We start from the raw sequence: 26,439 nt of genomic DNA on the forward strand, positions 1-26,439 counted from the left end.
ATATCTTTGGCGCCACTTGACGACTCTTCACCAAACCATCCTCAAAAATTCAACAGTCACATGAGCTGCTGTCTGAAATTGGGGTGATCCGTGGAGCATTGGCTGAGATAAAGGAGGGGTTGAAAATTGAGTGTTTCCAGCGTTCACTCCCATAGGAAATAGTGAACATGAATAGTACCAAAACCATTAGACAGAATTACACCAGCTCTTGGTCAAGAAAGAGTCCCTTTTGTTATTTGGTGTAAATCCATTCAGTAGTTTTTGAGAATTGAAGAAAATCAAGATTTGTAGATATAGGGACTCAAAGGATTCACAATCCTTTCTGATCTCATGCTGAGATCTGATTGGCTACCAACACTTCAAAACAAGGAACTGTTGGAAGTCATCTTGGAACTCAGCTCAGCCAAAAATGTAAAAAAAAAAGAAGAAAAGGGGCTCTGTAGGGTACAGGCACCCTGACCCCTTAGCTCTGGTGCTAAAAAGCCTTTTTAAAAAAATTTCACTGAGATTTGCAGCAGATCTGACAACATTTTTTAAAAAAAAGAAGCCATTTCTCTACCGCTTTGTCTTTTACAAGTCCGGAGCAAAGCTTATAGAAGTGTGGGCGGCCAACCCCCTCACGCTCCTAGAGCGCACCACCTCCCCAGGGCTTATTTCAATTTAAAAGCAGTGACAGGCCACCTGGCTGCTCCCAGTAGCCCTGGGGGCTGCCACCTACCAGGGGTATTAATAAAAATTAATGCAGGGGTACCTGCCCCCCCCCTGCAGCACTGGGGGACCACCACCTCCCCGGGGCATTTATTAGGTTGTGTGTGGGGGGGTCGCACAGCACCCTGTAGCCCCAGGGACCGCCATCTCCATGGGGCATTTATTAGATTGTTTGCGGGTCTTGGACCCCGGATAGCCCTGAGGACCACCACCTTCCCGGGGCATATTTTAAAAAAGAGATCGGTGTCCATTTCAAACCCCCGTAGCCCTGGGGACTACCACCTCTCAGAGACATTTATTATATTGTGAGTTGGGGCACATAGCCCCTCCTGCAGCCCCAGGGACCTCCACCTCCTTAAGACTCTTTTTTGTTGGTGAGGGGCATTCAGGCCCCCCACCAGGAGCCAATGATGGCCCTGGATACTGCCACCACCCCAGGGTCGTCTCCTGCTATGTCCGGGGGCGCCCACCCCCTGGACTAAGCTGTTTGTTTTGGCTTGGTGGCTGCTTTGACGCTGCTGCCAAGCCATGGCAAAAACTCTGGTCTGATGAATGGCGAGCTGTCAATCAGGCAGGCAGGCAGATTGAAGAAACTGCTTAGCAGCTCTCTCTTTGTGACAGCAATGCTGGCTCCCACAGGAGGTGGGGAGTCAGCTGGCATTGTGGGGGCCTCCATGCTCCCCCCACGGTCACCAACATTCTGACTGGGTACCCTAGAGTCACCCAGGTCATATAGCAAGGCCCCAGGGAATGGGGTCCCCGTGGCCGAGATCAGCCCTGAGGAGAGTGGGGCCATGCTTGCCCTCTTCCCAAAAAAATAACAATTGGGCTGGGCTATTTTCCATTTGTGATCTACTGCTTGACTATGTTCTTCTGAATAGGGAACCTGTATCAAGTGGCATAGTTACCTAGTCATAGTATGGTCAGTGTGATTCATTAACTTAAATCATGGTACTGTAGGTTTCTGTCCGCTAGCTTTGCTAGTGTGTTACAATTCTGAATTTGAGAGACATGCTTTGCATTTTATTGTAACATGATGTTGGCACTTTACTGGTACTGCCTGGTCTGCTCAGTAGACAGGATGGTATGAGACTTATGTCTCATATATGATGGAAGTGTTATCTTGCAAATGTGATGACCCTACTTCACTATCTATTTTCAGCATCAGCACTGCAGGCGAAGGAGACGGGGCACAGCGGAGTGGGGAAGCTTCTGGCCACAGGACCTCAAGTCACAACACCACAGACACAGAGGAACCCAGTGGCCCAGAGCACAGGGGGAGTTCCAAGGGGGAGACCAGATCTACAACATCCTCATTGGAATCCTCCACCAGGGGCCACTCTCTAGAGGTGGCTGACCTATCTGGGACCAGTCCAGTACCATCTCTGTTCGCCACCCCGTTCTATCACTGCCCTCCCTTTAGCTCCCGACCCACTTGGCTGTGCCCACCCATCAAAGAGGGTGGGTGTCTCCTTTGCAGCAGGCACCTCTGCCCAAGCCCCTGTTACCCCTGCTGCCCTGAGTGAGGAGGCTATTGACCTCCTGAGAACCATCTCTGTGGGTCAGTCCACCATGGTGAATGACATCAAGGGACTGGTAATGCAGGTCCAACAGAGCAATGCATTCCTGGAGGGACCTGCAGAAATCTTTTCAGGCTCTGGCCTCCACACTGACAGCAGCCAGTCACCCCTTGTCTACCATCCCACTCCACCTTCTTCTTCCCAGTCTGAACCCCCGTCCCTGATCCAGCCAAAACACACAAACAGACTTGCATGCATCTACTTCAACAGACAAGGAAGCACCACATGACACACCACCAGCATGTACACAAGCAACATTCACCTGCAGACACAGACCTGCCCTGACATCTCCACTTCCAGCAGCATCACAGGCACAACACCTGACACACCTTCAGACACCACACCAACATTCGCTAATCCAGACACCACACCTATCCTATCCACAGATACAACCCTAGCAGACCCTCAGTCATCCACCTAGTCAACACACCAGCAGACACCACAACCACTGACAGGACTACATGCAGCACATCCACAATACCTGCAGTCACTATCCTAACAGACAGTCACACATCCACCATGGCATCCCCAGCACCTCCATCCCCTCTCAGTCCAAGACACATAAACACCCTCACTCACCGACCCAACCGATACCAACCACCAACATGCATACCTCCCACAAACATGCACCGAAGACATCCACACCTAAACGTCAAACAACCACTCCCTCACCCTCCACACCCACACCCACACCCCCTTCTGATGACTGTAGGAGGCTGGCCTGGTTTGTAGTGGGTACCTTGGGTACTTACACCTTACACCAGGTCCAGTTGTCCCTTGTTAGTGACTGTAGTAGTGTTCTAGCAGCTTAGGCTGATAGAGGTAGCAGAGCAGCTTAGGCTGAACTAGGAGACATGCAAAGCTCATGCAATACCACTTATAGTTACACAGTACTTATACACCAAAATTAGACAAGTAAATAGTCATAGAACAATGCAAACAATAGGAAATCCTGTAGAATGCAATCAGAGAAAATAGGTCTAGGGCAACACAAACCATATACTAAAAAAGTGGAATGTGAATCACAAATTCCCCCCTAGGCAAGTGTAATGTGTGCAGAATCGCTGGGAGAGTAAGAATACAGTAAAGGTAAGTAAACTACCCCTCCCCAGAGCCCAGAAAAGCAGGAGTAAAGTACTGCATGTTTCTTTAGGAAACACTACACCTCGTTTTGGGGATTTTGCAGTAGCCAACCAAGTCTGCAAAGAACAACTGCTGGATTATTGGACCTGAATACCTGCAAAGGAAGAGGACCAAGGCCAGAAGTAGAAATACATTCCAGGAAGGACAGGAGCTCCTGCCAACCCAGAAGAGGGTGCAAAAGAAGAGTCCCTAGTTAGTTGAAGACTGCAGAAATGCACCCTTGGAAGATGCCCACGGGTTCCTGCATAATGCAAAAGATGTCACACGGTGCGAAGATTGTTGCAGATTAGATTTCATGTTGGAAGGCAACAACAAGCCTTGGTTACGGCAAAAGTGTGTTTTTCATCAAAATGGCACTGAATGGACCCAGGAGGGACCTGGAAGCCTCAACTCTGTGTGAGGAGGAATAGGGGGCTCTCAGCACTTCGGAGAGCCCTCAGGATGCCAGCCAGCACCCCCAGAAGCTGCAGGATCTGGGTTTAAAGGAGGAGCAAAACATGGTTGATGCAGCACAACAAAAGAAGGTCCCACGCCGCTGGAGAACAACTCAGTGAGTTGAGCATCACAGGGTAGAGTGATGGGGACCTGGGCCAGGCTCTGCATGAAGGAATTTTGCAAAGAATGCACAGAGGCCTCAGGAGGTGAAGAAGACACAAAACACAGGGGTACTGTCATTCTCAGGGAAGGCCAGGTCTTACCTCCTCCCAATTGCCTCAGTAGGACCTCAGTACAGTCTATGTCGATGATGTCCCTCTACCCTCTGTGTCCTTAGGAGCATGCTCGACACCGTGAGAGGAGTCCCACAGTACCGGTCATCACCTTGAAAGGTGCCTGCTTGGAGCAGGGGAGTGACACCGTCCCTCCACGGGAGATTTCTTCAGTCCTTCTGGTGCAGGATGAAGACAGGGAGTCCCCAGACCGTGCACACCATGGAAACTGTTTCAGTTGGTGATTTGGAGCTTAGCTTGCTGAAGAAAAGAGTCTCTTGTAGACACTTTGTTGCAATTACAGCTTTTCTTGGAGCAGGCTGCGGTAGATCCGAGGTCAGAGGATGCTGAAGTTGTTGCAGAGGATTCCTGAAGGAAACTTGCAAGCAGAATCTGAACAGAACCCACAAGAGAGACCCTAAATAGCCCTGAGAGGGGATTGGCTACCTTATCAGGTATGGACCTATCAGTAGGGGTCTCTGACGTCACCTGCTGGCACTGGCCACTCAGAGCCCTCCAGAGTGCCCCAAACCTTGCAAAGCAAAATGGCTGAAGTCTGGGACACAATGGAGGAGCTCTGGGCACCACCCTGGGGTGGTGATGGACAGGGGAGTGGTAACTCCCCTTTCCTTTGTCCAGTTTCCCGCCAGAGCAGGAGAGAAAGGGTCCCTGAACCGGTGTAGACTGGTTTATGCAAGGAGGGCACTATCAAAGCATTTCCAGAGGCTGATGGAGGCTACCCCTCCCCAGCCTGTAACACCTATTTCCAAAGGGAGAGGGTGTAACACCCTGCTGTCAGAGGAAATGCTTTGTTCTGCCTTCCTGAGGCTGGGCTGCCCAGACCTCAGGAGGGCAGAACCCTGTCTGTGAGGTGGTAGCAGCTGTAGCTGCAGTGCAAGCCTCAGAGAGCCTGTTTGGCAGTACAGGAATCCATGGTGGAGCCCCCATGATGCATGGAAATGTCTCCCCAATACCAGATTTGGAATGGGGGGACAATTCCATGATCTTAGATGTGTTACATGGCCAGATTCTGAGTTACCATTGTGAAGCTACATATAGGTATTGACCTATGTGTAGTGCACACGTTTAATGGCATCCCGCACTCACAAAGTCAGAGGAAATGGCTGTGAACTAATTGGGGGCACCTTTGCTAGTGCAAGGTTGCCCTCACACTGAGTAACTTTGCACCTAACCTTCAGCAAGTGAAGGTTAGACATATAGGTGACTTATAATTTACTTAAGTGCAGTGAACATAGCTGTGAAATAACATGTGCGTTATTTCACGCAGGCTGCAATGGCAGGCCTGTGTAAGGCTTTGTCTGAGCTCCCTATGGGTGGCAAAAGAAATGGGTCCAATGTGCCAATTGAAATTGGTACATGAAGTCGCTGGTCTACAGTGACAAATGTAAAAGCAGAGAGAGCATAAGAACTTAGGTTCTGATTAGCAGAGCCTCAGTGACACAGTTAGGCACTACACAGGCATACGCATTAGGCCACAAACTATGAGCACTGGGGTCCTGGCTAGCAGGATACCAGTGAGACAGGCAAAACACACTGAGATATAGGTTTTTATCTATGAGCACTGGGGTCCTGGCTAGCATGATCCCAGTGATACAGTAAAAACACACTGACACACACTCACAAACAGGCCAAAAGGTGGGGTAACCGTGCTAGAAAGAGGCTACTTTCCTACAATGACCATTCCCATGTGTCTAAGAAAAGTTTCCTTTGTAACCTTGACCATTTCCCTATTCTTCCTCCTGTGGCGCCCCCCAAAATACTGTTTGCTTCCCCAAGGCCATCCCTTCCATCTCCAAGGCCTCCCCTATCCTCCCTGCCAGCACCTATGCCCCTCCTACGCCAAAAAGAAGTCTACCCCTCCCACAAAGATCCACCCGCTCCCAAACCAAAGTCCAAACCCCCGTCCCAAGCCCAACCCCCTCCTCCACTACCCCCCAAGAATCCCTGATGTGCCTGCCTGCCTGCCCCATTGATGCCCCTACCTGAGGAGGTTGCATGGCAGCCAGAAAGCAAGTAGGGGCACCAGTTTGTGGCTATGGTGTAAAACCATTTTAGACATATGGACTGGCCTATGGCCTTGAATTTTCATTTGGTTTGCAATGGCTAAATATTAAAACCGATAAGTTGTTAGTTTTCGGGTTCCATCTTTGTCCTTCATGTCCCTTCCTAGGTGTGAGTTGTTCCTGACTAACATTGGTTGTGTGCCAGTATTTTGTTGTGTTTGCTGGTTGCTGCTTCATGAATTGTTTGAGCAGTATGTGAAGTAGTGTGCAATGTTGTTGTCCCCCAGGGGTAGGGTGTGTGTTGTGTGATAGGTAGGTGTATGTAGTTAAAATGTTGGTGTCATGGTATTCTGTTGTGCTTGTCGTGATATGGGTTTGTTGTTGTGCTGTGTCCCTTTGTGTGTTTTTACTGTTTGAGTCTGCATGTATTGTGCATGGCATAATGTTTTCGATGTACTGTGTGTGTGTGTGTGATGTGTGTGTCGATTACTAGGTTGTATGATGGTGTTGTTGTGTGTGTTCCATCACACATGGTTGTACATTGTGTTGTATGTGTGTCTGGTCCCTGGCCAGCGTTGATTGTGAGTACGTGATGTGTTCATAATTGTACAGTTGTTGTGTTATGAGTCTGTATATTGAATATGAATCCGCGAGGCTGGTCCTGTGCTTTGATGTCATGCATGGTGTGTGGTATTGATGTGTGGTGGTTGTGTGTCCTGGCTGAAGTATGCGTGGTGTGTATGTGTGGGTGTCCTTGATGCAGTATGTGAGTGTGTGTTACTATGCTGCTACGTGTGAGTGCAGCCCTTGGCACCCCTCCCCCTATGATATGTTATGTAACTGTACACATTTGAAATTTCATATATGTAACAGGTGAGTGTCTGTACTTACCGTTGTTGTCGTCCTCGTCGTTGAGGCCTATGTTGTCTTTCTGCGATTTGTGATCCCATGGCATCTCCGGATGTGTGTGGCTTCCTGGAGGTGAGTGTCTCCTTTGATACTGTTCATTTCCGCCTGGGCTCCGTGGTGGTTCGACCGTGGCAGTCACATTAGTGGTGTGCAATCTTGTAATAGGGCTGGCAGAAACATGGTCTCTGCCGGACTGTTTGTGCCTCCAATCGACTCAAAATTTGGCAGTCTTCTCTGCCAGCCTGTTGGCGGTCAGACCGCCAAACTCGAAATGAGGCCCTAGCTGTATCCCTAGATATTTTTCTCCTTTAAGTTTTTTTCAACTATAAAAGTTTAAGGCTCAGGTGACTTTGCTCTTTTTATTGACAAATACATTTTTGCTTTCAATTTGTGCAGAAATATCTCATTCTAAGTATATCATACATCAAAGCCTAAACAACCTAAAATAATATATTTCGCCCTTTCACTCACTTTCTCTCTCTCTCTTTCAATCTTTCCCCCACTCACACACCCACTCAGACCTTTGCGCACCCACTCACAGACCCACTCAGACAATTGTGCACACACACAGCCCCAGTCAGACCCTCACGCACCCACTCGCAGTCTCAGTCTGACTCTCACACACCCACTCACAGACCCTCTGACACCCTCATGCACCCACTCACTGTGGTCAACTGCCCTCACACATGGCTGAAGTCCATGCACAGCTGTGGTTGAATTAATGTATAGTAATGAAAAATTAGTATACGTTAAAAAGAACATAGATATTCACTGAAAAAATCAAAGGTTATAGGGACGTTATAGTTAGGCTCACATTTTAAATGTGCAGAACCATGTAAATTCACCAGTTATAGATAGAGTTATCTCAAGAAACTATAACTCGCACCCTCAGGTAACTATAACTCGCTTCCTCACCATGCACTGCTAATTAGCCCACAAATTATTGCAGTGATGAAGTCTTTGATAACATCACTGACATTATCAATGTAGTAGTTGCAGTAAAAAATATTATGATCAAACTGTGCATGGCGGGAGCATAAGTTCATTGTTCACAGAAAAAAAACAAAGCTTGGAGAAATGTTATAGTTAGGATTGTAATTTACATGCGAAAAAACACCCCTAATTATTTTTAATTTGGTGTCCCGGGGAAGGCCGTGCATGGCATGGGTTTGGGTCATTAAAGAGGATTACAGTTTAGATGGACTTTATAGTTTCTGAATTTATACACACAAAACCATAGAAATTCAGCTGTTATCATTATTTCAAGTAACTATAATTCATGCCCCAAGGTAACTTACATTCTCGTTGTGCAAAGCTCATTACCCCAGATATTACATCATTGATGACCTTTTCTATGGCATCATTATTATTATCAGTGCAATAATTGCAATAAAATTATTGATAAGAAAATGGTGTATGGTGAGGATGTGAGTTATATTTACTATAGGGCACAAATAATCAGCTGGATTTTTATGAAATTTGGTAGCATTACATATTAGCGTGCGCAGATTATTCTTTGAGTTTCTGCCGGTAAACAGAGTAAGTGAATGTCAAATTATAAGGTTTTTCATCTAAGGGATATCTTATAGAACAATACTAATACAAGTAGCAAGAACAGCCCCCAAAAAAACTAAACTGCATTTATAAAGTTTTAGATTTACTGCATGAACAATTGAAAGACTCATTTATGGTCACATGCTAATCGATACCTATAAACAAATACATAAAGAATATAATCAATCTTAATCTACAGAAGTTTTCTTTGCATTCTCTCTGGCTCACAAAACAAAAGGAGCCCCACATGCCAAACAAAAACCTTATTTCTTGTGTGCTAGCAGTGAGCCACATAAACTTCTATTTGGAGAACATGATAATTGGCCACTAGGAAAATAATAATACTCTTAATTTTTATAACTATAACAATGATTGCCTTTCATTCACTTTGGGCCTCATGTGTAGCACAGTCTTACAAAAAGTAGCAAGGAACCCAGAAGAATAAACTAGACTGCATATGTAAATGTTTCACCTATACTACATGAACAACAGAAAGACCCACTTAGGGTCACATGCTAATGAAAATCTATAAACAAATACATAACAAATAGAATACATCTTAATGCCCTCTGGCTCACAAAAAAAACTGAATCCAACAAGCCAAACAAAAACCACCTTACTTATGTACTTCTGAGCAACAAAATAGAAAAGTGACCCATCAGTGAACTACACAAACTACTATATGAAGGACATGATAGCAGTTCCTCGAATATTAGCTCCCTAACAACTTTACACCCCTTTGACAAATCACCCAAAAACTATCCACACTTATAGCATTTTCTACATTTTGACGACCATATATTTTTTTAGAGTAAATAGTTAAGGGGTGCAAAAATAACAAGCAATTGCAAAGCCAATAGGTTTTGCCTATACTCACGTAGAAGCCAAAGTATTGATAGGGCAGCTGAAATTGTATAGCAGGACAAGGCCAAATTATGTGGCAGGGTTGAGTAAAATGTGCAGTGAGAAAAGGCAAATTGTGCAACCTAATGCAGCACATTTTGTAATAGTATCACTTCATTATTTCATCATTTTGAAACTTGGTAATACTGTCTGGGCATTAATTGTACTTCATTAGTACCAGTTTAATACCTATTAAACAAAGGAAAAGTGACTAGTCCAGGTTAGCAAAGAGCCTTCCACTGTGCAGCAGCACCTGTACTGTATTTTCTGTAACCTTGTTTGGGCTAGAAAAAATGTTTTTGTTAAAATTTACAGATTACCTATGCCACATCTATTTGTCTTTGTTAATGTTTTTGTACATAGTAGACAGTAAGTAGTTAAATGAATTGGTTATTTGAATGTTTGTGATTTAGGCCCTCATTCTGACCCTGGCGGTCGGTGATAAAGCGGCGGCCAACCCGCCAACAGGCCGGCGGTCCAAAAAATGCAATTCTGACCCTGGCGGGAACCGCCAACACAGCCCGCCGCATTAACACTCCGCCCGCCACGGCGGAACAAACAAACAGCGCGGCGGTCCCCGCCAACAGCCAGGCGGCAGACAATGTACCGCCCACCCTATCACGACCCACCAATCCGCCACCTATTCCGGGGCGGGAGCACCGCCGATAAAAACACGGCGGAAACAGACTACGAACGGAAAAATGCTCACCTCCACATACACCACGCGAGATTCCGGCAGTATGGAACCCGAGTTGCAGGTCATCCCCGCACTCCTATACCTGCTCCTGTACCAGGAGCACGCCCGGCGGCGCGGAAGACATCGGTGAGTACTGCACCTACGACACAGGGGAGGGAAAAGATTACCGGCACACACCCACCCACCCACACCCACTACAACACACACATCAATGCATTCCCACAGATCACTGTCACAACCCACAAACCCCCCCCTTCCGAAATAATGCAAAGACCAAAAGAAGAGAACTCAAACGGGCAGATATATTGAAAAATGGACAGCAGTAATCCAAATAAATAAATAAACTATGTACAAAATATATACAGCCACTAAATGTAGTCCAACCACTGTCCGTGGACCACAGGGGTCCTGAGCAAAGGGGCAAGGCCCAGTCCCACGACAAGAACTCCACGGAGAGAACACTGCAGGGGCATCAGAAAGAAAAAAGGACAGGCACCTCAGGGGGAATGGAAGGGGGGGCACCTAAGCCACTTGAGTACATGACGCCAGATCCACGAGGGGACTCCATGACCACTGGCCCTTCCTGGGGAGAGCAAAGCCACAGTCCAAACAGTCCATACAGTGGGTGGCCTGCCCACTGGGCCATCCTGGGGAGAGCAAAGCCACAGTCCAAACAGTCCATACAGTGGGTGGCCTGCCCACTGGGCCATCCTGGGGAGAGCAAAGCCACAGTCCAAGCAGTCCATAACAGACTCCACTGCCACTGGAGGAGGCATGTTGGCCAGATGACATCCTGCAGCCCTGCCCGAGACAGATCCTGCCCTGCCACGTCTGCCAAAGGGCCAGCGGTTCCTGCCTGGAAGGGCCCAGTTCAGCGGTTCTTGCCTTGAAGGGCCCAGTTCAGCGGTTCTTGCCTTGAAGGGCCCAGTTCAGCGGTTCTTGAGACGGCGGGCCCCAGCGGAGCTGTGCTGGAGACGGCGGGGCCCAGTTCAGCGGTTCTTGCCTTGAAGGGCCCAGTTCAGCGGTTCTTGCCTTGAAGGGCCCAGTTCAGCGGTTCCTGAGACGGCGGGCCCCAGCAGAGCGGTGCTGGAGACGGCGGGGCCCAGTTCAGCGGTTCTTGCCTTGAAGGGCCCAGTTCAGCGGTTCTTGCCTTGAAGGGCCCAGTTCAGCGGTTCTTGCCTTGAAGGGCCCAGTTCAGCGGTTCTTGCCTTGAAGGGCCCAGTTCAGCGGTTCTTGCCTTGAAGGGCCCAGTTCAGCGGTTCTTGAGACGGCGGGCCCCAGCGGAGCGGTGCTGGAGACGGCGGGGCCCAGTTCAGCGGTTCTTGCCTTGAAGGGCCCAGTTCAGCGGTTCTTGCCTTGAAGGGCCCAGTTCAGCGGTTCTTGAGACGGCGGGCCCCAGCGGAGCAGTGCTGGAGACGGCGGGGCCCAGTTCAGCGGTTCTTGCCTTGAAGGGCCCAGTTCAGCGGTTCTTGCCTTGAAGGGCCCAGTTCAGCGGTTCTTGCCTTGAAGGGCCTAGTTCAGCGGTTCTTGCCTTGAAGGGCCCAGTTCAGCGGTTCTTGAGACGGCAGGCCCCAGCGGAGCGGTGCTGGAGACGGCGGGGCCCAGTTCAGCGGTTCTTGCCTTGAAGGGCCCAGTTCAGCGGTTCTTGCCTTGAAGGGCCCAGTTCAGCGGTTCTTGCCTTGAAGGGCCCAGTTCAGCGTTTCTTGCCTTGAAGGGCCCAGTTCAGCGGTTCCTGAGACGGCGGGCCCCAGCGGAGCGGTGCTGGAGACGGCGGGGCCCAGTTCAGCGGTTCTTGCCTTGAAGGGCCCAGTTCAGCGGTTCTTGCCTTGAAGGGCCCAGTTCAGCGGTTCTTGAGACGGCGGGCCCCAGCGGAGCGGTGCTGGAGACGGCGGGGCCCAGTTCAGCAGTTCTTGCCTTGAAGGGCCCAGTTCAGCGGTTCTTGCCTTGAAGGGCCCAGTTCAGCGGTTCTTGAGACGGTGGGCCCCAGCGGAGCGGTGCTGGAGACGGCGGGGCCCAGTTCAGCGGTTCTTGCCTTGAAGGGCCCAGTTCAGCGGTCCTTGAGACGGCGGGCCCCAGCGGAGCGGTGCTGGAGACGGCGGCCATTCTATGGCCAACTGCTCATTGCCTGGTGGTGCCTTCCTGGGCAGCGGGGATGGTGCTCCTTCAATGCCCACCTGGGCTGTGGGTGGTGGGGCCCTCCTGGCCAGCTGGGCTGGGTCCTCCCTGAGCAGCGGCTATGGGGGTGGTGGGCTCTCCCGGGGCAGCTGTGCCGGTTCCTCCCGGGGCAGCGGCTATGGGGGTTGCGGGCTCCTCCTGGGCAGCTGTGACGGGTCCTCCATGGGCAGCAGGCCTGCTGCCTGACTTCTCCGCCTTGCTGCCCTTGCCCTCCTTAGTCGGGAGTCTGTGGCCCTTTCCTCCCTTTGGAGCTGTGGCTGTTGACGGTGGCTGGCTAGTGTCCTGGGGGGATATCGAATCCGGGCTCCGGCGGCGGCCCTTCCGCCTTCTGCTCCTCTTCCCAGGGGGTGGGCTGGCTGTCCCCTTGCTGCTGGGCGAAGATCCAGACTTGCGGGCTGGTGGGCTCCAATACCCCTGCACCCTTGTCAAGGGGGCTGCAGGGCTGGTGGTGGCTGAGGTGCTCTTTTTACCCCGACGAGAAGGAGGGGGGGGGCTCAGGGTCAGGAAAGAAGGTAGCAGTGGAGAGATAGATTTTCTTGGGACAATGGAGAGTGGTAGGTACAGTGGGTATGGGAGTGGAGGGAGAGGATGTGGTTGTAGGCGAGACAAGTTTGCTGTCTTTGGGTGCAGGTGCAGGAGCGGGAGGCTGTCGTGAGGTGGATGGCTGTTGGGTGGGTGGGTGGCTGCGTTTGTGTGGTGTGGAAGAGGGGGTGACAGACACAGTGGGAGAGGACACAGGGGACGTGTAAATGGCAGTGGGGGTGGTGACTGCACGTGTGCGGACTGGAGTGGAGGGTATGCTGGTGTGTGCAGGCTGGTCTGATGGTGTGGGTGGGACAGGCAGAGGAACAGGAGACTGGGAGGAGGGAGTTAGTAGAGGGAGGCAGGAGACAGGGACAATGGCTGCCGTCAGTGCTGAGGCCAGAGCCTGGAACGATCGCTGATGGGCAGCCTGACCCGAATGAATGCCCTCCAGGTACGCATTGCTGCGATGAACCTCCCTCTCCACCCCCTGGATGGCATTCAAAAGGGTAGTCTGCCCAACAATGAGCGTTCGGAGGAGGTCAATGACCTCCTCACTGAGGGCAGCGGGGGTAACAGGGGCAGGGCCTGAGGTGCCTGGGGCGAAGGAGATGCCCGGCTTCCTGGCAGAGCGGGCACGGGGCGAACGCTGAGGGGCTGCTGGGAGGGCGGAGATGGTGCGCTGGGTGGCGGCTGTACCTGTAATGGCGGGGGGCACGGATGGTGCCACCCCCGCAAGGGAGCTCCCTTCCGAGAACGTGTCCGTGTCGCTGCAGGGTCCAGTCGTCCCCGTTGTGGAGCTCCCCTCGCCCTCCGTCTCACTGGTCCAGTCAGACTCTGTGGCATGGCCCTCCTGGGCCATGTGAGATGCAGCTCCCTCCTGCCCCGATGCCACTTCTCCTCCGCCTGATGATGCTGATGCACACAAGCACAGAAAGACAAACAAAAAGGGGGGGGGAGAGAGAAATAAAGGGATTTTGAGTACATGGATCACCGGTACAGTTAGCGGACATGACAGACACAGATGCCCCCTGCACTAAGTTGCGCACTTGGGGTCCGCTACGCATTCCGTGGAACATGCCCTACACGCCTAGAGTTGACAACTGCACCCATGGATGACACGGCCCAGGGATGGCTGTACTGACACACTACTGAGGGTGGTGGCTGGGGACACAGGGGCTTACGGGGGTGCCCAGCCTACAGATATCGCCCTGGCCTAGGGGGACCCACAGCCCTCCTCCCCCACCCAGACACCTCCACTGTGCGACAACAGAGTAGATGATGCTTGTACTCACCCCCTTGTGTCTGCTGTGCTGCCCTCACGCGCCCATCCAAATCAGGGTAGGCCACCGCCAGGATCCGGAACATCAGGGGGGTCAGTTGACGGCAGGCACCCCGCCTACGTTGGGAGGCCATCCCCAGCAGAGACTCGGCGGTCTTCTTGGTCCCGCGGCGGATGTCCTCCCACCTCTTGCGGCAGTGGGTGCCCCGTCGATGGTGGACCCCCAGGGTCCGGACTTCCTTGGCGATGGCACGCCAAATCCCGATCTTCTCATGGGCGCGGACCTATGTGACACGTACAGGGAGGGAGAAATACCACGTTCAAGTTTGTCTGCATTTTCGTTGCCAGTGGCCCAACATGCCCCCCATCCCCGCCAGGCCCCCCGCCAGCCCCAACATGCCCCCCATCCCCGCCAGGCCCCCCGCCAGGCCCCCCGCCAGGCCCAACATGCCCCCCATCCCCGCCAGGCCCCCCGCCAGGCCCCCCGCCAGGCCCAACATGCCCCCCATCCCCGCCAGGCCCCCCGCCAGCCCCAACATGCCCCCCATCCCCGCCAGGCCCCCCGCCAGGCCCCCCGCCAGGCCCAACATGCCCCCCATCCCCGCCAGGCCCCCCGCCAGGCCCCCCGCCAGGCCCAACATGCCCCCCATCCCCGCCAGGCCCCCCGCCAGGCCCCCAGCCAGGCCCAACATGCCCCCCATCCCCGCCAGGCCCCCCGCCAGGCCCCCCGCCAGCCCCAACATGCCCCCCATCCCCGCCAGGCCCCCCGCCAGGCCCTCCGCCAGGCCCAACATGCCCCCCATCCCCGCCAGGCCCCCCGCCAGGCCCCCAGCCAGTGGCCCCAAATCCATATTGAATTAAACTCACTTGTTGGTCTGGAGGACCGTAGAGTAGCGCATACTGGGGGAGGACCCCATCCACAAGTTTCTCCAACTCCTCTCCAGTGAAGGCAGGGGCCCTTTCCCCAGTCGCAGCAGCCATTGTCCCTTCCAGACCGAGGTCACAGCAACACTTGCAGTATAGGTCCTCTCCTGTGAAAGTTCAAGTCGCAAGTGGATAAGTAGATAGGAAATGGCGGTCACGTCCGCGGCGGTGCGTACCGCCACCGCCGGCGCCCTTCGCCATTGGCTCCTGAAACCCATAGGCTTCAATGTTAACCAATGCGGCTTCGCGCCGCGGTCTTCGCCCGCCGACCGCCGCGGTGTGCCACGCCAGCGCATTGACCTCACATCCCATTGTCACACTTCACAGGTCAGGCAGCCGCCATTTCGAGGGTCCACATGGCTCAATTTCAACTGCGTCACACAGGCCTAGGCCTTGCATAGCCACTCAGACACGCCATTCACTGCATAGAGAATCGTTTACTGTGCAAGCTGTGAGTACGTACCTGTGGGTTGCTTGACTCTGTGCTCCATGTTGTCCTTCCTAGGCACCGTCCGCTGGGTTTGGCGAGGAGACGGATGAATCCTCGCGTGTACCGACCGCTGGTGGACCTGTCGACAATGGAAGAACGCCACATTATCCTGACCTACCGGCTTGACCGAGCCACTATACATGAACTGTGTGCCCAGCTGGAGCCCGACCTGATGTCCCCCATCCGCCAACCCACAGGGATTCCCCCTCTGGTGCAGGTCCTGTCAGTACTCCATTTCCTGGCAAGTGGGTCATTTCAGACAACAGTGGGAATTGCTTCTGGGATGTCTCAGCCCATGTTTTCAAAGGTGTTATCCAGAGTGTTGTCTGCCCTGATGAAATACGTGAGGAGCTACATCATTTTCCCTGAGGTGGGCGAATTGGCTACAGTGAAGGGTGATTTCTACGCCCTTGGACATATTCCCAACGTCATTGGTGCCATTGATGGGACCCATGTGGCTTTGGTTCCCCCAAGAGACAGGGAGCAGGTGTACAGGAACAGAAAAAGTTACCATTCCATGAACATCCAGGTGGTGTGTTTGGCTGACCAGTACATCTCGCATGTAAATGCCAAGTTCCCTGGGTCAGTGCATGACGCCTACATCCTGAGGAATAGCAGCATCCCTTACGTGATGGAACAGCTAGAGAGACACCGTGTATGGCTATTGGGGGACTCTGGGTACCCCAACCTGTCGTGGCTACTGACCCCAGTAAGGAATCCCCGGACCAGGACAGAGGAACGGTACAATGAGGCCCATGGGCGTACTAGGAGGGTGATCGAACGCACCTTTGGCCTCCTAAAGGCCAGGTTTAGGTGCCTGCATATGACAGGTGGATCCCTAATGTACTCACCTAATAAGGTGTGTCACATCATCGTGGCCTGCTGCATGCTTCACAACCTGGCTTTGCGCCGCCAGGTGCCTTTCCTGCAGGAGGATGGTCGAGACGGTGGTGTAGTGGCAGCTGTGGAACCTGTGGAGAGTGACGAGGAGGAAGACGACGGGGCTGAAACAGACAACAGGGACAGAATCATTGAACAGTACTTCCAATAGGACACAGGTAACAATTCAAACATAATTTAGTGAATGTGAACTACTCTCCTGCATCTCTGCTGCCTGTCTATTTGCCCCAGTGTATGATGACTGAGTTGTGGCTTTTCCCTCCCTATTTCAGATCTGGGGTCCCCACTACGAGTCCTGTGCTTCGTTTCCCCATGGACTACAGCTTTGTGGCAGCTGTTTGTTGACTTCACTATGTACAAGGACATATTTGCACTGTCATGTCAATTACAATATTTTGAAATCACAGCCAGACTCCAGATAGTTTTGTGCTAAATGGGTGTTTATTTCAGTGCTCAATATGGGATGGGTGGTTTCAAGTGGGTGGGGGCTATGGTGAAGGAATGTCCATGGCAGAGTCCAGAGTAACAGTCACACAGGTGCATTGTCCAGAGGCCTGTGGAGAGATGGAGCATGGGCAGTTCAAGGATGGACAGGGTGACAATGTGGGACAGTAGGATGACATCAGGTGGTATCCTTTGCTGGCGGGGGTCTTGACATCCTACTCTGTCTTCTTGCGAGATCTCAGGGCCCTCTTGCGGGGTGGTTCTTCTCCTGCAGGAGGTGGGGGTCTGGTGGGCTGCTGTTGTGCGGGGGCCTCCTGACCACTAGCGCCGGCGGAGGTGGTTGGCTGTTCTTGGTCCAGGCTAGTGGCAGGGGCCCTTTGTTGGTGTTGAGTGTCCGTCCTGGTGTTGATGAGGTCCTGCAGCAGCCCGACCATGGTAACCAGGGTGGAGGTGAGGGCTCTGATGTCCTCCCTGTACCCCCGATAGTGTTCCTCCTGCAGTACCTGGATCTCCTGGAACCAGGCCAGTACCGTCGCCATCGTCTCCTGGGAGCGGTTGTATGCTCCCATGATGGTGGTGAGGGCCTCGTGGAGAGTGGGTTCCCTGGGCCCGTCCCCCCCCTGTCGCACAGCTGCCCTCCGAGTTGCCCTTTTTCCCTGGGCCTCTGCCCCCTGGCCGGTGTGCCCACTACCACTGCCCCAGGTCCCTGTTGTTGTTGGGGTGGTGGGTTATCCTGGGTGCCCTGTAGTGGTAGACACACCACAGATTGACGCGCCCTGGAGACAGAGGCATGGGCCCGCTGGGTGGGAGCTGTGCTGGTGTTCCCAGAGGGGTTTGGGTCTGTAGTGGCCTGTGGCTGTCTGAGGGGAACCGACTGTCCAGAGGTCCCCGATGGTCCGGGCTGGTCATCGGTGTCCAGGTCGACAGAGCTGCTGTCATCGCTGACGGCCTCTTGGGTGGGGGGTGTGGAGAATTCTGGGCCCTCCGTGGCGGTGTGTTGGCGGTCGGGTCCTGCAGGGGTATAGAGGTATGGTTATAGTTTCAATGTGTGGCATATGGGTGTATCTGTGGGTTCCCGTGTCCCCAAGTGCTGGCATTCGTGTGTGGGGGCTTTGGTGAGGGTGGCTTGTGGGGGGGATGTGTATATGCATTGGGCATGCTTTGGTGATGGGTGTCCATGCTTAGTGGACGCATGCAGGCCTAGGTTTTGGGATGTGTGGGTTGTGATGGTGAGACATTGGCAGGGAATAGGTGTGCTGGGGGTGGGGGTGAGGATGGTGGTGGGGGTGAGGGTGAGGGTGGGGGTGAGGATGGGGGTGGGGGTGAGGGTGGGGTTCGAGGATGGGGGTGAGGGTGGGGGTATGATTTGGCATGCAGGTGGGGGGGAAGCAGTAGTGAAGCTTCAACTTACCAGTGTCCATTCCTCCGCCGACTCCTGCGAGGCCGTCAGGATGCAGGATGTTCAAGACTTCCTCCTCCCATGTTGTAAATTGTGGGGGTTGAGGTGGGGGTCCTCCGCCAGTCTTCTGCACGGCGATGTTGTGCCTGGATACCATGGAACGCACCTTCCCCCGTAGGTCGTTCCATCGCTTCCTGATGTCTTCCCGATTTCTGGGGTGCTGTCCCACAGCGTTGACCCTGTCGACAATCCTCTGCCATAGCTCCATCCTCCGGGCAATGCTGGTGTATTGGACCTGTGTGCCGAAGAGCTGGGGCTCTACCCGAACGATTTCCTCCACCATGACCCTGAGTTCTTCGTCTGAGAAGCGGGGCTGTCTTTGGGGTGCCATGGAGTGGTGTGTATGATGTGTGGGGTGGAGTATGTGTAGTTAAGTGTGTTGAGTGTGGTGGTGTGTGTTGTTTTGTGTGTGGATATTGTGTGGGTGATGGTGTAGTGTGCCTCTGTGTGATGGTATTCTGTGATCGCTGATGTGTCTCTCAGTGCTTCTTTCTGAATTTTTTGTCGTAGGGGTTTGTGGGTGATGTGGGTGTGTGTTTTATATTGTATTGTGTGTGTGGGAGTGGTGTGTGTATGTGTATCAGGTGTGTGGAATTCAAATCGGCCAATGTGGCTGAGTTTTGTTCGTTTGTGTGTATTCTGACCGCGGTGGTGTGTACCGCCAATGGAAAACCGCGTTTGAATGTCCGCCGCGTGGATTCGTGGGTCGTAATGGCATGGGCGTATTTCTGTTGGCGTGACGGTGGAGGTTTGTCCACCTCCACTTTTCCGCCGACCGCTGGTCTGGCGGTCTGTTGTGGCTGTCGGATTTTCGGAGGTTTGCCTGCTGCGGGTCAGAATGACCGTGGCGGGTTACCGCGACCGCGGCGGAATTATGGAGGATTTCTGACCGGCGGTAGGCACCTTTTACCGCCGAGGTCAGAATGACCACCTTAGTGTCTGATTTAAAGATAATTTCCCTCATTTGGATTAAGGGGTTTCAGATGTGTGTGAACAAGAAATGGAGTGGTTTAAACCTCAATCCCTTGAATATTCGATCAACACAGATCCATCCAACCCACACATAATCCACACATGTACGCATCATCCATAGATTTATTATCTACTCATAACCAGGGCCGCTGGAATTATGTGTCAGGAGAGGGTCAGGTTATGCAGCAGGGTTGAGTAAATTATATAGCATGGAAAGGCAAATTATGCAGCATAATGCATTACATTTTGTAATAGAATTCATTACTTTATCATTTTTATACTTGGTAACATTATGTGGGCATTGGTTGCACCTCATTAGTACCAGTTAAACACCCATTTTGTGGGCTTCCCATTGAATTAAATCTATGAATCATTCGCATTACATCATCAGTGTGATTTGTGACTTGTTGTTCTAGGACATGACAACACAAGTGAATTAAGAATTTTGAAGCAACTGCGAATTGAGCAATAACTAGTTGGAGACTTTTAATCCTAAAGTCAAGCACAGCAAAGAAAAAGAGGCGTCCCTTCCACAAAGTTCACCTTTATCCAACGGTGAACAGTCTGGTTCCAGAGAGCTAGACCCATGCCAAATATTCATGATGTGTAAATATAAAAATGAATATACAATGGACCCAAAGTGAAATTATGTATATTTGCCAGATGTTATCCTGAAAATTTGACTTGATTGTGGCCCCTTAAACCTATTTTGAATACCCCCACTTCAATGAAAGCTTCTTCATACTAAAGTACCCCAAATGTCACTGGGAGTATGATCAAGGTTATGTGAAAGGGTTTTCTAGATTATATTATATAATTTCACGGGGAGTCTTGGAAACTGACATTGCATTCCTTTGCATTTAGTAGTTAGGATTCAGTGGGAGTGTTCAGGTTTGGCAGTTTATTCCCACCTCTAATGACCAATTCCCCCACTCCTGACCATGAGCACCATGTTGCTTTCCCTGGGGCCCACCACACTCACTCACACACAGTGGTGGCCACTACGGCCTGAAGATGCTCTTCACCAGGAGACCCAAACAGATGGTTTGTGTCTCACCAAAAAGAAAAGGACATGCTTTTACTTCAGAGCACTTTCTATGATATCTACATGTGGTGGAATTTGACAACAGAGAGCAGGAGCTTTGTGAGAGTAAGGAAACTCTGCATTTGATTTAAGTTCAGTAAATATACATAGAAGCAGAACATGGGGGCATATTTAAGAAAAGTGGTGCTGCACAAAGTGCAGCATCACTTTTCTTGTGCTGCTTAGCACCCCCAAACACCACCATGTGTGTGCCGTATTTAAAATACGGAGAACCATGGCGGTAGTTAGGGGACTAGGGTCAGAATATTTTATGCTAGTCTGGTGCTTTGTGGATCAGCCTCAAAAAGTCTGACGCTAATTCTGCAAAGCACCCCGGGGCCCATTGTAAACGATGGAAGCCTCCTGTTAACACCTGCTCTGAGCAAGCATTAAAAGTGCCAAAAAATGGACCCACCATGTGTTTGCCCCCCTAATGGGGGAATACCCCCTTTGCATGCCTTATGCCACAAATGGTTACAAAATGGCACAATGCATGTATTGTGCCACTTTGTAAATTTGGCGCAACATTTTTTGCCTTCTAACACCACATTAGCGTAAAAAAATGACACTAATGTGTTGTTAGAATGGTGCTAGGGGCTCTTAAATATGCCCCACAGTGTCTAATGTTAACGCCCACTCTTTGGGATTCAATTTGCCCCAAGGTGTAGCAAAAGTTTCTTATTTCAATAAACTGTGATCTGCCATATTTGTAAAATGAGCATTAAAATGAGTAAGCGAGTGAGTGAGTGAGTGAGTGAGTGAGAGAGTTATCTATCCAAGGAAGGTGAATATCGTCTTTTTAGAGTAATAAATGAAGTGGAACTCAAGATTCAACTTGTGAGTACTCTGGAGACTACTTGGTTTTCCTCATGCCAGTGTGTCTTTCAAAGTGTCACAGATATGGCAATGGAATGTTATTCATTGCCCTAATGAAACCACAGAAATGTCACACATAAGAAGTCTAAAAACTTGCCAGCTATGCATTACATAAGGCAAGGTGAGACCTCAGCCTCTTAGCGCTTCCTGTGGGATTGACTCTTTAATGTTTATCAAGCGAGATGATTGCTCAGTGATATTCAATGCAGCTTACAAAGCAAGTTACTTTACAAAAGTTCTTTGAACAGAGTATTCTGGAGCCTTTAAACTTTAAAATTGTAAATACTTCTTCTAACAAACAGCTGAAGGATCATCACAAATTAATGAAGAATTCTGTCTCGAGGACCATTGTAGAATTTATAACTAGGACTTTAATTATGCCACTAATAAGGAACAGTGTAAAGATTAAAAAGTACAAACATATTAATCTACAAACTACTTTTCATCAACGACGGCAAAATAAGTGGATAGTTTTTTTTGGGAATTCTGGGCCAATTAGTAATTATGCAAGTTATAATAACTTGGGCTAATTTGCAGAGGGAAATGCAAATTTGTCCACTATCCAAATAAGTCATGCCAATAGGGTTACATTGTTTCAAAGTGTCCCTTTTTGGATGATCACTCCCCACTTTTTGCTGCTTGATGCTGTTGGATTTGACATGTTAGTGTACTGAGGCCTGCTAATCAGACCTCCGTACTTGCTCTTTCACTTAAAGTGTATGTCGAATTACATAGGCCAATTGGCAAGGAGTTTACTACCTCTCTAAGAGGCAGATGTAGCAACTTCCGCATTTGCGATTCGGAAATTGCGAGTCTGTGCGACTCGCAATTTCCGAATCGCAAATGCGGATGCAGAACGGTGTCTCAGACACCGTCTGCGACTCGCTATGGGGTCGCAAAGACCCACCTCATAAATATTAATGAGGTGGGTCGCATTTTGCGACCCCATAGCGAGTCCCTGCACTCACAGGGATGGTGGCCTGCTGAAGTCAGCAGACCTCCATGTCTGTGACTGCTTTTTAAATAAAGCAGTTTTTTATTTTTTCCTTAAAGGAAAACGAGTTGCAAAATAAAGAAAATAACGAAACCATTTGGTTTAGTTTATTCAGAGTAGGCAGTGGTCCGTTGGACCACTGCCTGGTCTGAAAAAACCTTTTGGGCAACATTCACAAAGGGGAAGGGGTCCCCTGGCGACCCCTTCCCTTTTGCAAATGAGTTACCACCAGTGTGACACTGGTGGTAACTGCGAATTGCTTTGCAACCGCATTTGCGGTCACAAAGCAATTCTGCATTGCGATGCGAGTCGCAAATAGGAAGGGAACACCCCTTCCTATTTGCGAGTCGCATTCACAATTTGCGAGTCAGTACCGACTCGCAAATTGTGACTGTGCATTGCAGAAGGCTTTTTGCATGGCGCAAACTGCAATTTTCGCAGTTTGCACCATGCAAAAAGCTTACTACATCTGACCCTAAGTCCCTAGTAATTGGTAACAATGGTACTCAGGGCCAGCATGACAAAGGGGTGACTGGAGCTGCAGCACTGATCGTGCCACCCAGTGTGACCCGAGTAAAAGTGAGACCGCAGAGCTGACATGTCAGCCTGCACAAGCAGCCCGCTGCTCGAGTATGGCAGTGCCCACACCAGGTGAAGGCATGATCCCTCTACTACCCATAGACCTCCTATAGCCCAGGAGGCAGGGTGCACTCTACTATGAGTGAGGACATATATGCATGAGCACATATGACTCCATGATAGCATTAAAAACATAATGCTATGTCAAGTAACCAGGGGTCCCTAAGATAACATGGACTGACATCAGCTTTGTGATGACCCGGCCAATTCCCCCCATGTTTGTTATCAAACACTTTGCTTTTTAACCCTGAGCAGGATGCCCATGCTCAAGATTAACTAGCCTGTGCCCTGGTGGTACTCTTAGAGGGTGCCCACAGAGTTACCAAGCTCCCTGCTGTTTTGGCTGGCTCTCTCAAGCCTCTGCCACCACAGACAAGAGTCTGCCCTCCTACCGGTTGTGCTAGCACTTCCACAGGATGGAGCCAAAGGGCCTGGGTAGGAAGGAGGTCACACTTACTCCCTCCCAGGCTTGCTAGTAAGAAAGGTAATCACAGCAGTGAGCCTCAAAGGCTTCCCATACCCTTGATATGTAATTATTTGTCTCCCACTCAAGGACAAAGCCCTTCCCACCCTGTCCAGCCCGACAGGTGGGAAATGAGCTATTCTGAAAGTCCAGCCACACCTTTAGGGTGGACTAGGAGGTCTGTACAACTGAGGGAGGGTTCTGCCATCTTGGCAACCCTCGGGTTTAGTGGATTCTGGGTAGGAAAGTGACCCACTCCCCCAGGAAGTGGTCACTTCTGGGGCAGGCTAGCTGCAGGGACCAAGCCCATTGGCCACTGTCCCCTACACCCTTAGTGCTCCCTAAACCAGGATTTAAGGGGCTCTCCTAACACCAGAACCTCAGTTCTTACTTGCAAAGAAGAAGAGGCACAAAAAAGAAGTGATCATTTACAACAGGATCTGGACTCCAGCCGGAACGCCAAGAGAGGACACAAAAGTGACCTAAGGAGATGACCACTGGAAATGAATGACCAACATGTGCCCATGGTGAAAGCTTGTTGGTCCCAGCAAGAGGGATCCCAGTGGCCAGAAGCTAAAAAAGACTCCCCTGACTGGTGGTACCAGTCACTTGCAAACTACAGGAGTAAATGGTGTGCTGAAGTCGAAGAAGTGTGACCCAACAGGCTCCATGTGAGTGAGCCTGTATAAACTCAGTGCCAACAGCCACGAACCCTGTTAGCGCCAGAGACACCCAAAGCACCTCTGCACACAGACTCCCTGGGCAAGGTAATAAGAAGCTGACTGTTGACTCTTGGTCTAGGGCCCTGCAGAACCTTAAGTCCAGGTGGGCTCCAAGGAACTTACCCTACAATTGCCAGAGTGCACACTTTGATTTTCCCCATTGACTTCAATCGGAGTCATTTAAACAGTGAAAATACCCAATTTTCCAAAGCATCCTAAATTTATAACTCCAGTTAAGTACAACTTGCAGGGGGTCCTCCGGCTGGAGATGGTCCGCGACACTGCTGTCCACAGCAGTGTTCGCCAGCAAAACGCCGCTAGGCCATATCCTTGCTCCTGATATGGTCGGCAGTGTTTTGCTGGCCTGGCGGTGCTGCTGTCAGCAGCTCCGCCTTACCGCCGTCCGCCACCATGACTGTTCTGACGGAATACCGTCGGTGGTCATGATACCGGTAGATGGCTGGTAGCCAATGCGGTGCTATGTTGGTGGTCCTCATCATGGCAGTAGGCGGTCAATACCGCCTATGTTGAAATGAGGGCCCAAGTTCCTTCCCAAATGAGCACTACATGATTGCTATATAAGACTGATATCTACCTTGGAGAGGTGCAAAATTGACACCCTCCGGGGTCCACGAGAGATCTTGGGGAACAGGTGTTCCTAATAGATAAATGAAAAGCGGCGCTTATAGCACTAGAAAGGAGGGAGCTTGCATGCACGTGTACGGACAAACAGCTCACATGCAGAAACCTGTGATTGTGGCGTAAGGCACATGCTGGCTGTGTTGTGTCGCATGCACAAAAGACAAAATCACCCCGAATTGTAGGTATCCATGCTGGAAACGAGGGCCATGTATAAAGGAACCCTCTACTCATGATGCTCCATAACATACAAGTTGACATACAAGTCTATTGAAAGGGTCCATGTGGCCACTGTCCGCCCAGCGTAAGTGTGCAAATACATGCAAAAGCTCCCACTTGTGGAGACCATGTGTAATGAATATATGTACAAGGGCGACAAGAGATCAATATGACGTTGCGCTGTAAAACAAGCGGGCTTGTAAACCAGTGTGAGTCAGCAAGTAATTGTGTATCTACGAACCATGTGAGTCCATAAACTAATGTGTGGCAAGTTTGTTAGTGCTGATTTTTTACAACATCTCCAGCTAATGGTTGCAGTGAGTCAGTGAACTGAAAAGCGTAAGGGCCTTATTTATACTTTTTGGTGCAAAACTGCACTAACACAGTTTTGCACCTAAACGTTTTGCACCGGCTCTCACCATTCCATAAATATGGTGCCCGGCTGGTGCACAGAAATGGTGCAAGCTGGTGATAAACATTTTGGTGCAAAATTGAGTTAGTGCACTTTTGCAGCAAAAAGTATAAATAAGGGCCAATATTTTGTAAGTTTGCACAAATTTTGCGTCAAAAAATTACGTTAATGTGGCGCAAAAAAAGTATAAATCAGGGCCTTGGTGCTAGACGGGTCTAGCACCAAAGTATAAATATGGAGTTAGTTTTGCACCGAATTAAAAAAAAAATGATGCTAATTCTGTGCAGAGTATAAATATGCCGCAGAGTGTAAATTTGCCCCTAAATATGGCATTAAGGCCATGAAGTCATTTTTTGCACGGGAACGCCTACCTTGCATCTCATTAAGGCAAGTTAGGTCTCCAATTCCAAAAAAGGACTTTAACTCCATAAATTTGGCGCTAGATGGGTCTAGCACCAAAGTATAAATATGGAGTGAGTTTTGCACCATTTTGCACCGAATTAGAGTTAAAAAAAATGACGCTAATTCAATCAATCAATCAGTCAATTTATAAAGCGCGCTACTCACCCGTTAGGGTCTCAAGGCGCTGGGGTGGCGGGGTGGGAGCTACTGGTCGAATAGCCATGTCTTGAGGTATTTTCTGAAGATCAGGAGGTCTTGGGTCTGGCGTAGTTGGATCGGTAGGGAGTTCCAGGTCTTGGCGGTGAGGTGAGAGAAGGATCTTCCTCTGTTGGTGGTGCGGTGAATGCGGGGGACGGAGGCGAGGGCGAGGCTGGCGGAGCGGAGCTGGCGGACGGGGGTGTGGAAGGTGAGTCTGTCATTGAGGTAGGCCGGACCTGTGTTGTGGAGGGCCTTGTGTGCGTGGGTGAGTAGTTTGAAGGTGATCCTCTTCGATACGGTTAGACAGTGTAGTTCTCTGAGGTGGGCAGAGATGTGGTTGTGGCGTGGGACGTCAAGTATGAGTCGGGCGGAGGCGTTTTGGATACGTTGCATTTTCT

This window comes from Pleurodeles waltl, chromosome 4_1, assembly GCF_031143425.1.
Source record: "Pleurodeles waltl isolate 20211129_DDA chromosome 4_1, aPleWal1.hap1.20221129, whole genome shotgun sequence".
NCBI classification, from domain to species: domain Eukaryota; kingdom Metazoa; phylum Chordata; class Amphibia; order Caudata; family Salamandridae; genus Pleurodeles; species Pleurodeles waltl.